We start from the raw sequence: 13,897 nt of genomic DNA, 5'->3' as shown, positions 1-13,897 counted from the left end.
AATGAATTTTTTTCAGGGTCTTCAGCTGACTTTGGAACATTCGATTTTGGATCAGCTGCCTTTTGGTAGAAAGCCTCCCCTGTCACCCCATAGCAAGTAAAAGCTGCACCTGTCCCTGACATATTGGATTTAATTGGTTAAGATCAGGTGACTGCTGGCTGTTTTGCCAACACTGCAGAAATCTGGATGTTTCAAAAAAGCTTTAATGATTATTTGTTCTGCAAATTGCTGAATGATACTTTCATGGAAGTTATAAAAAATACATAGAGTTTGATTCCTGAACAATTCAGGTAAATGTTTTTTGAAAACCGATGACAATAACAGTTTAAGTTCTAAGAAATTGTATGATGAAGCAGATTATATTTTTCCTTTTAACGTAATTGGAAATAATTGGCATTGGAGGTCTCTCAGACAATTTAGACAGAATTAACTTATTTCAAAATTTCATTTCTAAGGAAAAGATTTCTGTTTCACAGAACTATCAATATATACAACTATACTTACTCCAACTAGGAATGGTCGTAATAATACAAGCTATGTCCCTTTACAGGCTAAAAGCCTGTTGTGACCTGATGACTTGCACGATTGGAACAGTTAACATATTCAGAGAGTTTATGATGTTTGCTATTGCTACTAGGAAGGGTAATTTCCTTTATGTTGGTTTCTGTGTGTGTACTTAGATTCATCTGGTAAGAGTAATTCTCAATGTTGTCATCATTCCACAGTATAAATTATCATGACACTGTGATAACCTGCTTGATTCTCTGGAAATCTTGGTTGCGTAGAGTGAAATCCACCTCTGGATGGAAACGTTGACTGAGGACTGGTGTCCAATGTAACCCTTACGTTTTTGATTCTCCACTGGGAGAGGTGAATGCAATCAGAAGGAATTAATTCCATCCTAAACCATGTCTATAAGTTTGTAAGTTAGTGACTCTGAAAGTGTTTATCTCTTAGTGTGTTATAGCCTAGATCAGTTGGTAAGCCTGTCTAAATTTTAGACAGCTGCAGTTAGATGAGATGCATCCCATCTTAAATTACTTTTGGTTTTTTAATTTACTCTAAACCAAGATCTCTCAGGTAGTTTCTGAAATTTCAGATCGCGCTTTTTTAGCTCAAAATCTATGCTTTCTGAAACGACAGTGTATTTCCTTGCATATTATAGGGGTTTTATTTTTTGTTTTTCCTTCATTTTTCCTTTTCCTTCCTCAGAGAACCTGTAAATACCTATTACTGGAGCTATCAGAGCTAATGAAGTTCAGGAGCTTGCTCCTAAATTGCACAGTCTGATCTCATTAAATCCAGAGTCTCAGATATGCTTTTTGTTTTGCCCTTTCCCTTACATCAGGGAGATGGGAGCTGCAGTTTCCTAGGCAGGTTCTTCAGCAACAATATAACACTAAAGAAGCACATGTTTATGTCCATAGTGAAATCTAATGCATCACTTGACTTTCATCTTTATTAGCTTCTGTTCAAGAGCATCCCAGCCATACCTACTAACATACTCATGGCTCCAGCTAAATACATCAGTCAACTATCGATGGTGCTCCGTTCCTTTATCATGGCTTTTTAAATAAAATTTGCCCACAGTGAGTTTTAGTTGGTGGTATGTTTAGGGCCTTACCTTTAGTAGTTTTGTCTCTAAAAATTGCAAAATATGATTGATATTCTGAAAAGTATATGTAAGCATTCACTCCATGTGAATTCATGCGGGTTTGGTAAAATGTGACTTTAGGGAAAAAGAAAGTCAGAGGTCTTTATCAAATAACCCTACTTGCTCTTATGTTTACACGTCATTCGTTGTGCATCATTCTAATGAGTAATCTCTCTGTGTGTAGGTGTGTAGTGCGGTAGTATTTTAAAAGCAAAATAGGAAAAGATAAAACTGGGAGTGCCCTGGTTTATTCCCTTCTGCTTGTGTTTCATCAGATCATTTTCTGGTTTATATCTATGATATTTTAGTGACTGGAGAGGAACTATGGGAATGCTAGATTAGGATCTGCCTCTATAGTTTCACAATCTGATCTCAGCAAAGCCAATGTTGCCTCATAAATGTAAAAATACTTATGATTAGAAAAATCTTTTTGTTCCTTTTGTTAGACACTTAGTTTATAGGCAAAATTAAAAAGTTAATGAGAAAAATACTTTTCAACTTAGTTCTGTCATATGTAGTCAATTGTTGTCTGACACCCTAAACTTGTCAGAAAAAGGCGAGGAGGCTGTGTTTTAATGAAGCATTAAACTGATTTTTAAACCTTTAGCTATCTCAAGACTTCCTTGTTATTCACCAAAACATAGTTAATCCTACAATGGAGCTGAATGAACTCTTAAAGGCTGACAGAAATTTCCTGGGCTGGCTGCATGCTATTTTTGTTGGAGCCTTATAAGGCAACTGGAACCAACAGTTTGTCAAAAGTGTAATTGCATGATGAAGAGAGGGTGAGAGTTTCAATGCTGCCTTCTTTCCAGATTAAATGGTCACTAGTAAAATGTTGGCTTTTTTCCCTTTTAAATTTAATAATGTCATTGCTTTAATGGTCATCAATCCTTTTGAGACTCTGACTCCAGACCAAACTCCTTGGGGATAATCCCAGCTGTCAGATGTAAATCACAACAATTATCATCACTCTGTGTTCAAATGGAGATCATGCTGAGGGTGTGCTAATTCCAAGGGAGAGTTAGATCTGGATTGTTGCAGCACTGGTAAATGCCACAGATGCAAAATTTCTCATGCCTTATGTTTCCTCCTCCTCTTAAACTAAAGCCTTGAATTCAAGTTTTCTCTTGAAACCATAATAAGCAACAAACTCTAAATAGGGAAATTAATTTTCAGCTATCATGAAATACAGAATCACAGTTCTTTCTACAGAAAAAAAGATTTATTAAGAAAAATAATTTGCACATAGATATACCCTGATTTTGAGAGCCACAGGATCGGAGTCACAGAACCACTAAGGATGGAAGGCACCTCTGGAGACCATCTAGTCCAACCCCCTGCCAGAGCACAGTCAACCATAGCAGCCTTTTGGGTTTGTTTCTTTTTTTATTTGTTTGTTTGTTTTCACAGCTTTTTATTTCTCCTGTGCACTCAGGACTACTGACAGTCTGAAATGTACTGACTTACAGGCAGTCTAGGTAACTGAAAAACATTAATACAAGAATATCCCATCACAGCACGAGTCCCCTGTTTTTGCCTTTTTCTGTCTGCACACATTGGAAACTTAGGAAAAAAGTGAAGATTTTTTTCTTGGGGGGGGTAAAGAACAATATGTTACATATATTGCAAGCATGTTAGATGTAAATAGCATTTGATACTATGAAGTATTTCTTTTGTTAGTATGTGAGGTGGTATAATGTTATCAGAGTGTCTATAAAAATTATTATTCTTGTAGCTACAAAGAGGAAAGGTACACTATTAAATTTTGTGTAGCTACATAGCTGTTCAGGAAAATAAACCAGACTTACCTGGCATACAAATAATTTATATGATGAAATATTTAACTGTCTTGAAGAGTCTCTATGAAGGAAAAAATCCCGCAGACTCTGGGAAAGACAATTACTTGGTGAATCTCTTAAATCTAAAAAAGCATAAATGCCATAAAACATAATTCTTTTGAATCAGATAATCCATTATCCTGCCAAAAACCCAAAACATAAAACAGATGAGAAGTGGGAGCTTTACAGGCTTATGAGCCAGAGCAAAGCCCAGCAAACGCTATGCAGCCAGGACACGGCCACACAGTTCCACAGACGAACACTAGTCTAACCCAATACAGAATTACTGACTTCTGGTACCAAACCTTCTCACTCGTTTTCAGGCACGCATCAAAAAGTTACGGAGCGGTGTGTGAATATTTACTTCTGTCTACATGATCAGAAGGAGACACTCATTAAAAGAAGTTGAAGCAGCTCTTTTTTTGGCTACTAATGTAGGTGTTCGCTGTGTGACAGTGCCCGTGTTGATGAGACTCTTTAAGAGATGGGCTTGGGAGGAAGGACACGTGTATGCTAAAATGTTTCCAAGCTTTTGTTTTACAGACAGGCAGCGGGAGGGTGCAGTTATCTGTATATGAACGTGCAGCCACACAGACGGAAGAAGTTGCCAAGAATGTGGTGTGAAAAGATACCCCAAGTCACACTTCAAATTTAGAAGAGAGGCTTTTGGGGTTTGTCTAGGGAAATTCAACTTGCTTTCAGAACTAGAAACCACAACTGATAAGAAGGCGAAGGGAGCAGCTGTCTGGAATGTAACAGTAAGTGGCAGAAGGAGAGATGACAGCAAATCCCTGTCTGTTCACTGGGTGAGGTCCGTACTCCTGGCAGAACTCAGTGAAGAACTGATGGAGCGCCCGCACATTGTGCCTGAACTGCTTCAAATGCTGAACTTCGGCTCACTGTAACTGCAGAAATTTGCTCACACAGGCCAGGCACTCTTTGGAAATACAGTAGTCTTTTCTGAAAGAATAACATACTGCTTATCAACAACTGTACTTCAGCAGTGATGATGGTACAGTCACCGATAACTCTTTTTGCTGACTGATGCATATAGACTGACCACACAGAACATTTATTCTCAGAAAACAATCTTTAACTGGTGTGGATTAGTGCAGTCATTTTGAAGTTGATAGAGCTAGGTCAAACTAGACAGCAGAAAATGGTAACAAGAAAACAATGATAAAATGTGAATATAAGTAAAATTTAGCATTGTTGTTGTTGTTGTTGTTATTGTTGTTGTTGTTGTATAAAATTAGATGACAGTGGGCCAATAGTTTGTGTTTCTTTAAATTAAAAAAATATTGCAATAAAGCTGCACCTGAGGAGGTTTAGACTGGACATTAGGAAGCATTCCTTTACCAAGAGGGTGGTCAAACACTGGAACAGGTTTCCTAGAGAGGTGGTCAATGGCCAAAGTCTGTCCGTGTTTAAGAGGCATTTGGACAATGCCTTTAACAATATGCTTTATGTCAGTCCTAAATTGGTCAGGCAGTTGGACTACGTGATCATCGTAGGTCCCTTCCAACTAAAATATTGCATTCTATTTTTTTCCCTTGTTTCAATATTTTATATTGCTTTCTGGTTTTACTTTATGAAGATATTACTAATCTCACAGACTACAAAATATTTTATGGGCTGGAAAATTAGGATTGCAAAAGATATGCAAGTTTTCACTTTCCATAGATATAAAATTCCATAGGTAAATAGAATGATATTGGATATAAAACCATTTCATTAAAGTTTTTTATTCAATCAATGGTATTATGAAATTTAAGTTGGTTGGTAATCTGTGCCATACAAATTGGGTATTAATAGTTGCTGATCTTTTTCTGAATCTAAAGGCTTAAATACAGAAAAAAAAAAGTGAAAAGTATGATATTTTCTCTCTAATATGCTATGACATCAGTTATAAAAGGTTATTTAATTTTCATCTCTCAATTTTAAACAGTACTTTATATTGTGGGTTTTTTGGTGTACATCAACCAGACAACTGATCAGTTTAAAAAAAAAAAAAAACTGTGGAAAAATGTTATGAAAATAAACAACTTGATGTTCAAAAGATATTTTTCTCCCTAATTTATCACATATTTTGCAAAGCAAAACATAATCTTTTATTACAGATGTCATTCTGCCACCATACTGGTGCAAAATACAGTTGAAATGCTTAGGAAATCCAAGACTTCAGTAAAGAAACATTTAATGTAGTTAGATACATTGATTTACGTTTAAGAACTTTTGGTTTCCCGTGACAACACGTCTAGAAATTCTCCAAAAGTTTTATGGAAATTATTTTTTTATTTCTTTATCAGAAACTCTTTACTGGAATGTGTCTCCTTTTGTAGTAGCGTAATCCAAATCTTCTATCAGGGAAAAACTTGTTTTCTTAATTCAATCAGTTTAAAGCAATATACTTAACTGATTGTTTTCCGTCTTGTTTTACAGCAATCATATTGGTCCGGCATTGAGTTAGGTACTAATGGTGTTTCTTAACATTAAAACTGTCACTTCAGAAACCAGGTTGATAATGGTATTTGTCTATGTCTCATGGGAATTATTAATGGAATGAGTTTTCTTGCAAAGATTCCTGCTCTGCAGATACAAATTCATTCCCAGTACAAAAAAAAGGTATCTTTAAAATGGACGGAAAATACAGTTAAAAACCACAGTCATGCTTGATATCCATGAGATAAGAAGTCCATCTCAGGAAGAAATATCTAAGGGGAGTGTATTTGATTTTTTTAATTAAAGACATTTTATCAAACTAAGAAAACTCTGCCTGATCTTACTTCTGATATCAAAAGTGAACTTGTGAAGGACTTGTCCTGCTAGGAGACTGAAAATTCATAACTCACTGTCTAAGCATTGATGCAGAGGTTGAGACTGAAATTAAAACTGTTCCTGAAGACAGATTGACATTCAGGGCCAAGTTTATACCATCTCTTACAATTGATGGGAAAATTTAACTGGATGGGCTCAGCTGGACAACTTGAAAAATTATTTCATATCCTGAGCTCAAATGATTAATAAATATTTGATTCTTTGCAATAAATCACAGGCTTATCAGGCAAAAATGAGCAGCCATTGCTGTGATCTTACACTGCATCAATAAAGTATTTTATATATATATTGAAGAAAAAGTGAACACAAAAAGATGTAAATGTTGAACATATCACTGAATCCTTGAAGTGATAGGATAGAGCCATCTCAGTTGCCATACCCATGGGATGTATTTTAAAAATAATAATAATCTTACATATCCTGATCCTTCATGCAACATGATGCATGCCTTGTCTTAGTGTAGGATATACAAAGATTACGGGGAAAAAAATGATGATTATTCAGTACAAAATCCACATTCCCATAACCAGATTTTATCAGCTGCATGAAGTTCCATATTTATTTGGTAACAGGAATTTCAATTTCATGAGATTACAGGAACCTTTAAGAAGAATATGGAGGCACATGGAGGCATTCATTTGTTCTATTACTTATGGTACCTACTTTTCATTCATGATTTGCTATAACTGCCTGTGACAGAATAAATGGGAAAATGACCATTTTAACTTGCGAGGAACACAGGACTGAATTCAGAGCAGAGTCCAGTCCTCCTTTGCATGGTCCTGTAAAGATTCCATTGATTTCATTAGGCCAAATAAAATAAATCTCCTTCACAAGTATACTGTATTTTTAGACCTAAGCCAACATTATTATCATAAAACTACTGCTTTCTCCTCTATACAAGTCCTTTATAAGATATATTTCTATCGTAACATCTACAAAAATAAAAATGCAATCTTCTAGAACAAAGAACGCTTTTATCAAAGGGAAGAAGAACACAGCTCTGCCTTAGGGAAAGACAGCAACCTCCACACAGCATGCTGCAACCTTGAGTAAAACACCCATCTGAACAGCATCATGGGCAGTGAGTCAGAATTTTATTTTTGCTCCTTTATCCTTGTTGCAGCAGACGAATAGACAGGCCCCACTCACACACCCCAGGTTTTCTGCGGATGCTTAGTGATCTCCTTGTGTTGCGCCCTGTTTTGTGCCACCCCTATCTTTTATGCCACACAGGACCTGCAGTAGACAACTTCATACTTTATCCATACCGTGACACCACCAGCCCTGAGCTGACTAATGCAAGGTCAGGCTGGAGACCACGCCTAGGGCTCGCAGGGTGTCTGCAGCTCTGCCCCACCACCCGAGGGGAAGCTTACACACAGTCTGTAGCAGGGAGCAACAGCCGCAGTCTGATGCTGACCTCTCCTCTCTTTCTGCTGGATGACTCCTTTCACTCTTCGGCAGTCTAACGATCCTTTGCCGAATAGCCCTCTCACATCATAAATATATTATTTTTAAATTTTTTTGGTAGATAATTATCCAGGTGAACATTACACCATAGTCAGTGGAATGAATGAACTCAAGAAAAGAAAACTTCATACAAAGTTATCAGTTTATGGTGTTTATACATGTCTATATGTGTGCATTGTATTTCCAGAATAGCTTTGGTTTGTCCCATTGTCCTTGGCGTTTTGCTGACAGTTAATTATTCCATTTCTTTGGCGTGTTGAATTTTTAATCATTTTTTTTAATTAAAAATGGTTACATGGGCTCTTGCCAGCCCAAATTAAGACTAAGAATGGTGCTGATGGGCTGCAGAAGACAGTAACATGTCCTGAAATGTGAGTCCTGTGTTTGGAATTTGAGTTTCGGTCACAGTAAACCCTTCCAGATTCCTCGCCCCTTACACAACACGGTAAATCCTGTCATCTGTTTTCTGATAGCATCTACTGGTAAGGCTGGAAGGAGCAGTGCAAACATTCCTGAAATCTCTCCTGTTTGTCATACCGCCAGGCTCGCAATTGCATACCTGAATAAGAATACACTGATTTGAATGTTTACAATACATCACTAGCAGCTAGAAACAGACTGCACCAGCTGAGCAGGAGAGAAAACAGGTTGGGGAAAGCTTTTTTCATTTCTAATAATTCTCCAAGTTCTATAAACTCTTTTTCTTTAAGTAAACCTGTCCCAACATCCCTATCGTACCTTGTTTTGAACTTTTTTCTGAAGTTTTCCCTGCTACGACACTTAAGAGCATCTAGAAATTCTAATTCATGTATTTAAACTCCCTGGTTTCTCTGAAAAATGCTGATATGCAACAGCTGAATAGGAGAACTTATGCATAGATACCCTGAAAGCACACGGACGTAACTTAGTGCAGCACTTCTGAGCAAGGCATCTCATGTTAGTGAGCTTGCTGCAGTGAAAAGGACGTGATTTTGGTTTTCTAGAAATGCTTGCCTTTCTGTTCAAATGTAAATAACAACAATATAACAAAAACAAAACTGAACAAACAAACAAAAAATCCAAAAAAAACAGAAAAACCATGAAATAATTAAATTACAAATAGACTGGTTTTATCTATATCACTATTTCTCAGCTTTCAATTTTCAGATTTTCTTTCCAAGCTACAGCCTTGATGAAAGCAGAGGTGTCATCCAAAAAAAAAAAATTCGGATAAAAGCTTTCAGACAGTTTTGCTTGTGACCACAATGAAGCATTAAAAAAAAAAAAAAAGAAAAAAAGGTATTACCCAATTATAAAGCAGGTATAGTTTGTACTGGCTTGTTGCATCCTTATCATGGGAGTGCCATGAGTTGAGGTAACTGGCTGTAACCACATCATATGACACAGAGTACACGCACTGAATTGGTGTCCTGCTCGTAAATGTACACGCATTCTGAGTATACATACGCCAACCTTCTCAGGCTGGGAATAAGTCAGTTTAACTCTTGCTGTTACACAGCGAACAAGGGAAGATCATAATTAAAATAATAAAAGAACGAAAAGTCACAGAATCCATTTACTATTGAGTCAACATTTAATATGTTTGTTTTGGTTTTTGTTTTTTTTTTTTTCCTCAGGTATGCATCCCGCTGAACAACAGCTCACCTATGCTACTGGAGACACGCCAGCACACGGCGAGCTGAGATGGCTGACTGCTGGAGGAAAGTGGAGTGACAGATGGATGGATTCTTCAGCACCCTATGAATGAAGTAATACAACTAAGTGACATTTCTGTTTATAAGATTTCTTTGGTCCCTTAGCTGTCACCTCAATGTGTCAATAATTTTCCTATTTTCCTGTAAACCATTACTATTATTTAATTTAAGACACTGTCAAAGACTAAAAAAGTAGTATAATACATCATTTGGATGTAAATAACCATGCTATTTGCTGCAATCTTATTCAGTTTTTTGAGTGATACCTATCTTCAGATCAAGGCTCAGGAGACCACAGAGCTTCTCTGAAAGGTCATCCTGCCAAAGATAATGATAGAGGTAATTTTTTTCTCATCACTAATTGCAACAAGTCAGTTTTCTAGTGGTGCAGTGTAGCTTTCAGGATTCGTTGAGGACATACATGGAGAAGTACATACGAGTGCCTGAACCAGAAAGCTGAGAACATGTGGGCATCATGTCAGCTTTCAAAGCCAGCTCATACTATCAAGTGGAAGTGGTGGAAGTAATTCAGTGTTGGACAACCCAGGCATCCAACATTTGTTGTTCTTCTGCCTATGATTCAATAAGAACTCGGATGTAGAACTGGCTCCTGCATGCAACTTTTCAGGCAAGCTCTTCTCTATAAAGCCCTCCAAATGATAAACCAGAGGCAGATTCCCACTGAATTACCCGGTATTTGTCAGGTCTTTGGTTGGTGGTCATGATTCTAGGCCTGGAAATCTTAGAAAATCTTGGCAATCTTGAAAAGTACTTCTCTGTGTAATGCGTGAGGAGCCAAATGCCTATCCTGTCTTCCGTAAACCTATTTGAATATGAGAACTAAATTGTCCGCAACTGCTTTTCTCTATTTCTTTCATTCGTACAGTAACATACAACACCATCGCAGAAAAAAAATAGAGAAAAGAAAAAATTAGAAGTCTTGGACAGTCTCAATTTTCTGCATGAATAAACACATTGCATTGGTCTGGGCACAGTGGTGATGCAGTAAGAAAATTCGTAGGATTCCACTGTTTGATGCTTTACTTCATTGAGTGTTTTGATACTTTGCTACAGTTAAGCTATGCAGAGCATACAGGAATACTCCTAATCTCTAAGATTGCTAAAGAGAGGCTTTTATTTCATTTTTAAGGCATACAGGTAAAATAATCTATCTACGTTTCTGACTCTGGGCTTTTTTGAAGTATGATTCTAAGAGTGGATGTAAGGCATCATAATTTGTATTGGTGTAAGCTAAGGACAGAATTTGTCCCTGAAGGGTTTATGAGGCTTGTTATGAAAACAGAAAGTATCTGAAGTGTAAATCCTTACAGCAGGAGAAAACAATATGAGCATGATATGTGATGGCAGTTTTGTATCAATTATAAAACCATCCTAAGGTATAGTTTAGCACTTGCTAGGTCATTTTTTTTTCACTGCTGCACTAATTAGGAAATATTTCAGCTGACTTTTTCAATAGGCCATAAAAGAGGGTGAATAGGCAAAAAGAACCCAGATGAAACTACAACACAAGCATATAGGAAAAGAGATAAAAATTGGTAAAGTGACGAGAACAGAATTAAAGCAGAGCTGAAATCATTGTACCCTTCCATGTTATTGCTGTTATTATTTTTAAGTTTTTCAGAAGACAGTTTCATACAAAAACTTCTTTTCTTCCAGCTCACTTCAAGTTGTTTGTGTATATTCCTCTCAATACTGGTAATTGATGGTAGGAAATATTGAAGACTGACTTTAGGAAGGACAAAATTAAGCTATTTGTCACCATGCAACTGGAAATAAAGGAAATACAGAGGACTGCCAAAGATGTATGGCAGAGTAAAAGTTGACAAGGCTGCCTTCCAGTATGTCTCTGGTAAAGAAACAGGAATAGGAAAAGGAACTCTCCAGGAGACTGCTGAGTTAAGAGGCCCAGGACCACAGATACCTCTTTCCCAATGTGCCTTTATAGACATTTGGGATGCTCTACCATATGACCCGTAAAGGAAAGAAAAGATAGATTAGAGTTATAAATAACAAAATCCAAATGGGACACATTTGAGGCAAAGAAATACACGTTTTGTCAGAGGAAGGAGGTTGGCCAAGGACACCTTCCAGCTACGTGGAGGTAGCAGAGCTGAGAGTCCAGCTGCAGGCAGCCCAGAGCCCTGGGACTGATCCTGGTGCCCCTTTTCAGTAGCCGCTGACACCTTCTCCAAGGTGATTAACGTTTCGATACAACTTCGGTCTCCCTGACAGGCGCTTGTGTCTCAGCATCCTGGTTTCAACTGGGAAAGAGTTAATTTTCTTTCTAGTGATTGCTGTGAAGCAATGTCAATAATACCTTTTGGTTTTAGTTGTTGCTAAGTGATATTTACACTATTTAAGGACTTTTTGCAGCTTCCCATAGAAGAATAGACATGGAATGGCCAATGAAATATTCCATACCATAGGGACCATGCTCAGTATATAAATGGGGTTTAGCTGTAGCTGGGGGGTGGGAATCCACGATCACTGCTCAGAACGGTGCCAATTCACTGGGTGGTGACAGTGATCCATGTCATTACTATTATTGTTATTATTATTATTATTGTTGTTATTATTATTGTTATTTTTTCCTTTTCTGTTATTGTTTCTATTAAACCATCTTTACCTCAGTCCACAAGGTTTTTTTATCCCTTTCCCTTCCATCTTTTTATCCTCTTCCCCTCACCCTTCTTGGGGGTGGGGAAGGGAGGGTGGTGAGCAAATGACTGTGTGGTCCTAGTTGCCAGCGTGGGTTAAACCACTACACTCAAACACTGTTTTCCATCCTTGCTCCTTAATTTCTCCTCCCCCAAAAAAGAGTGGGTAAGAAGGGAATTTTATCCCTTCTGATATCAAGGACAAGCATGAAGCTGAGGCTGTTAGAGGGACATGCAATGGTCAGAGAGTACATGGGAGACGGTACAACTCACTGTCCAACCTTTGGCCACTCTGCTTTGGGGGCCCACAACAGTGCTGTGCCAGGAGAGAGCATCTTTATGTCTGAAACTCCTGGCCACTCAGCATTTTCAGGCCACAGCGCATTCCACTTTGACACTCTTAGGAGCTTCTTGCCTTCCTTTTAACTTGTGAAGGTGTTCAAGGTGTTCCATGTTAGATGAAGGTATTCAAGCGTGTTTTTCCTCCTAGAAGCTGTAGATTCCTTGTAAGAAATGTCTTCCCTCTTCCTGGTGCTGGTGACTCCTCACTGTGATGCGGCGCATACTCAGCTCTGCTCTTAATGATGTCTGCCGAGCATACGGATGACAGATCTTGGCAGCAGGAAGATTCAAAGGAAAGGAGTCAACTCACTTGAGGATTTCAAAGACCCTACCATTTCTTATTCTTTTGAAATTGCTAAGAATGACCATGACCTTAACTTTCGTGACCATGAGACTGTTACAATCCTCTAAAGGCTGACATGAAACAGCAAGGTCCAGTGAAAATTATTTGGTGTTCGTATCAGCTTTGTGTTTTGAACTTCTGGGCCACAGCACCAGATTGACATATTTTTTGATCATTCAGGTTAGCTGAGTCTCTGCTATTATTTTGACAGGCTCTGTAAATAGAAATGTAAGAGTTGGGCTGAGTGCAGTCGAGGTAAATCTAGTTTTCAGGTTATACCTCTGCAAAGGACTCCTAAACAATTAATTCTTCTGCCTTGCAGATGACATTTTCTTCACTTTAATTTGTTCCCTGTTCCAGTCCTTTTTTCTACTGACTTGTTGTATTGATCAAGTTTTAGTTATTTCAGTGGAAGTCCTCTTTTTAACCTTTCTTGTGCTAAAAGCTTTCCTTTCTGCTTGGATTACAGTATAATTCTGCTTTACTGAAGTCTTACCTCACTGCTGAAGCTTGAATCAGAATTGTTTTTATATGTTCTCATGTAATCCAGGCAGCCAGGGTGATTGCCAGAATTTGTCCTGGTTTTGACCTAATTTTTGCACACATTTTAATCACTTCCTATTCACTTTTTTAACCAGCAGTGAAGAGGTAGATACAGGTGCATACAATATGTAATGGGCTTTGGTTTGGTAAGCTAACAGTTATTTTAACCTTGCTTTTACATGTTGCCCTTTTATAAAATGCAGGCAAAAGATAAAGAATGACAGAGATGATCTGCATTGCCGAATGCACTGCTCACTGAGCCTGTTTCCAAAAAAGTATCAAATATGGTTGTTATTGCGGCACTCTGATATATAGAAAGAGATACATCACTCATTTCTGTTAAAATTAAAAATATAGAAAAGATCTTCTGTGCAAATAAATAATAATAAATAAATATTTCTACAAGATCAAGAGCAAGCTCATAGTTTTCCAAACCGTAGGACATTCTTCACATTTTACACATTCATTTGATGTGTTTGGTGACATTTTCT

This window comes from Larus michahellis, chromosome 2 (assembly GCF_964199755.1).
Source record: "Larus michahellis chromosome 2, bLarMic1.1, whole genome shotgun sequence".
NCBI lineage: Eukaryota > Metazoa > Chordata > Aves > Charadriiformes > Laridae > Larus > Larus michahellis.
This window is presented reverse-complemented; position numbering follows the sequence as displayed.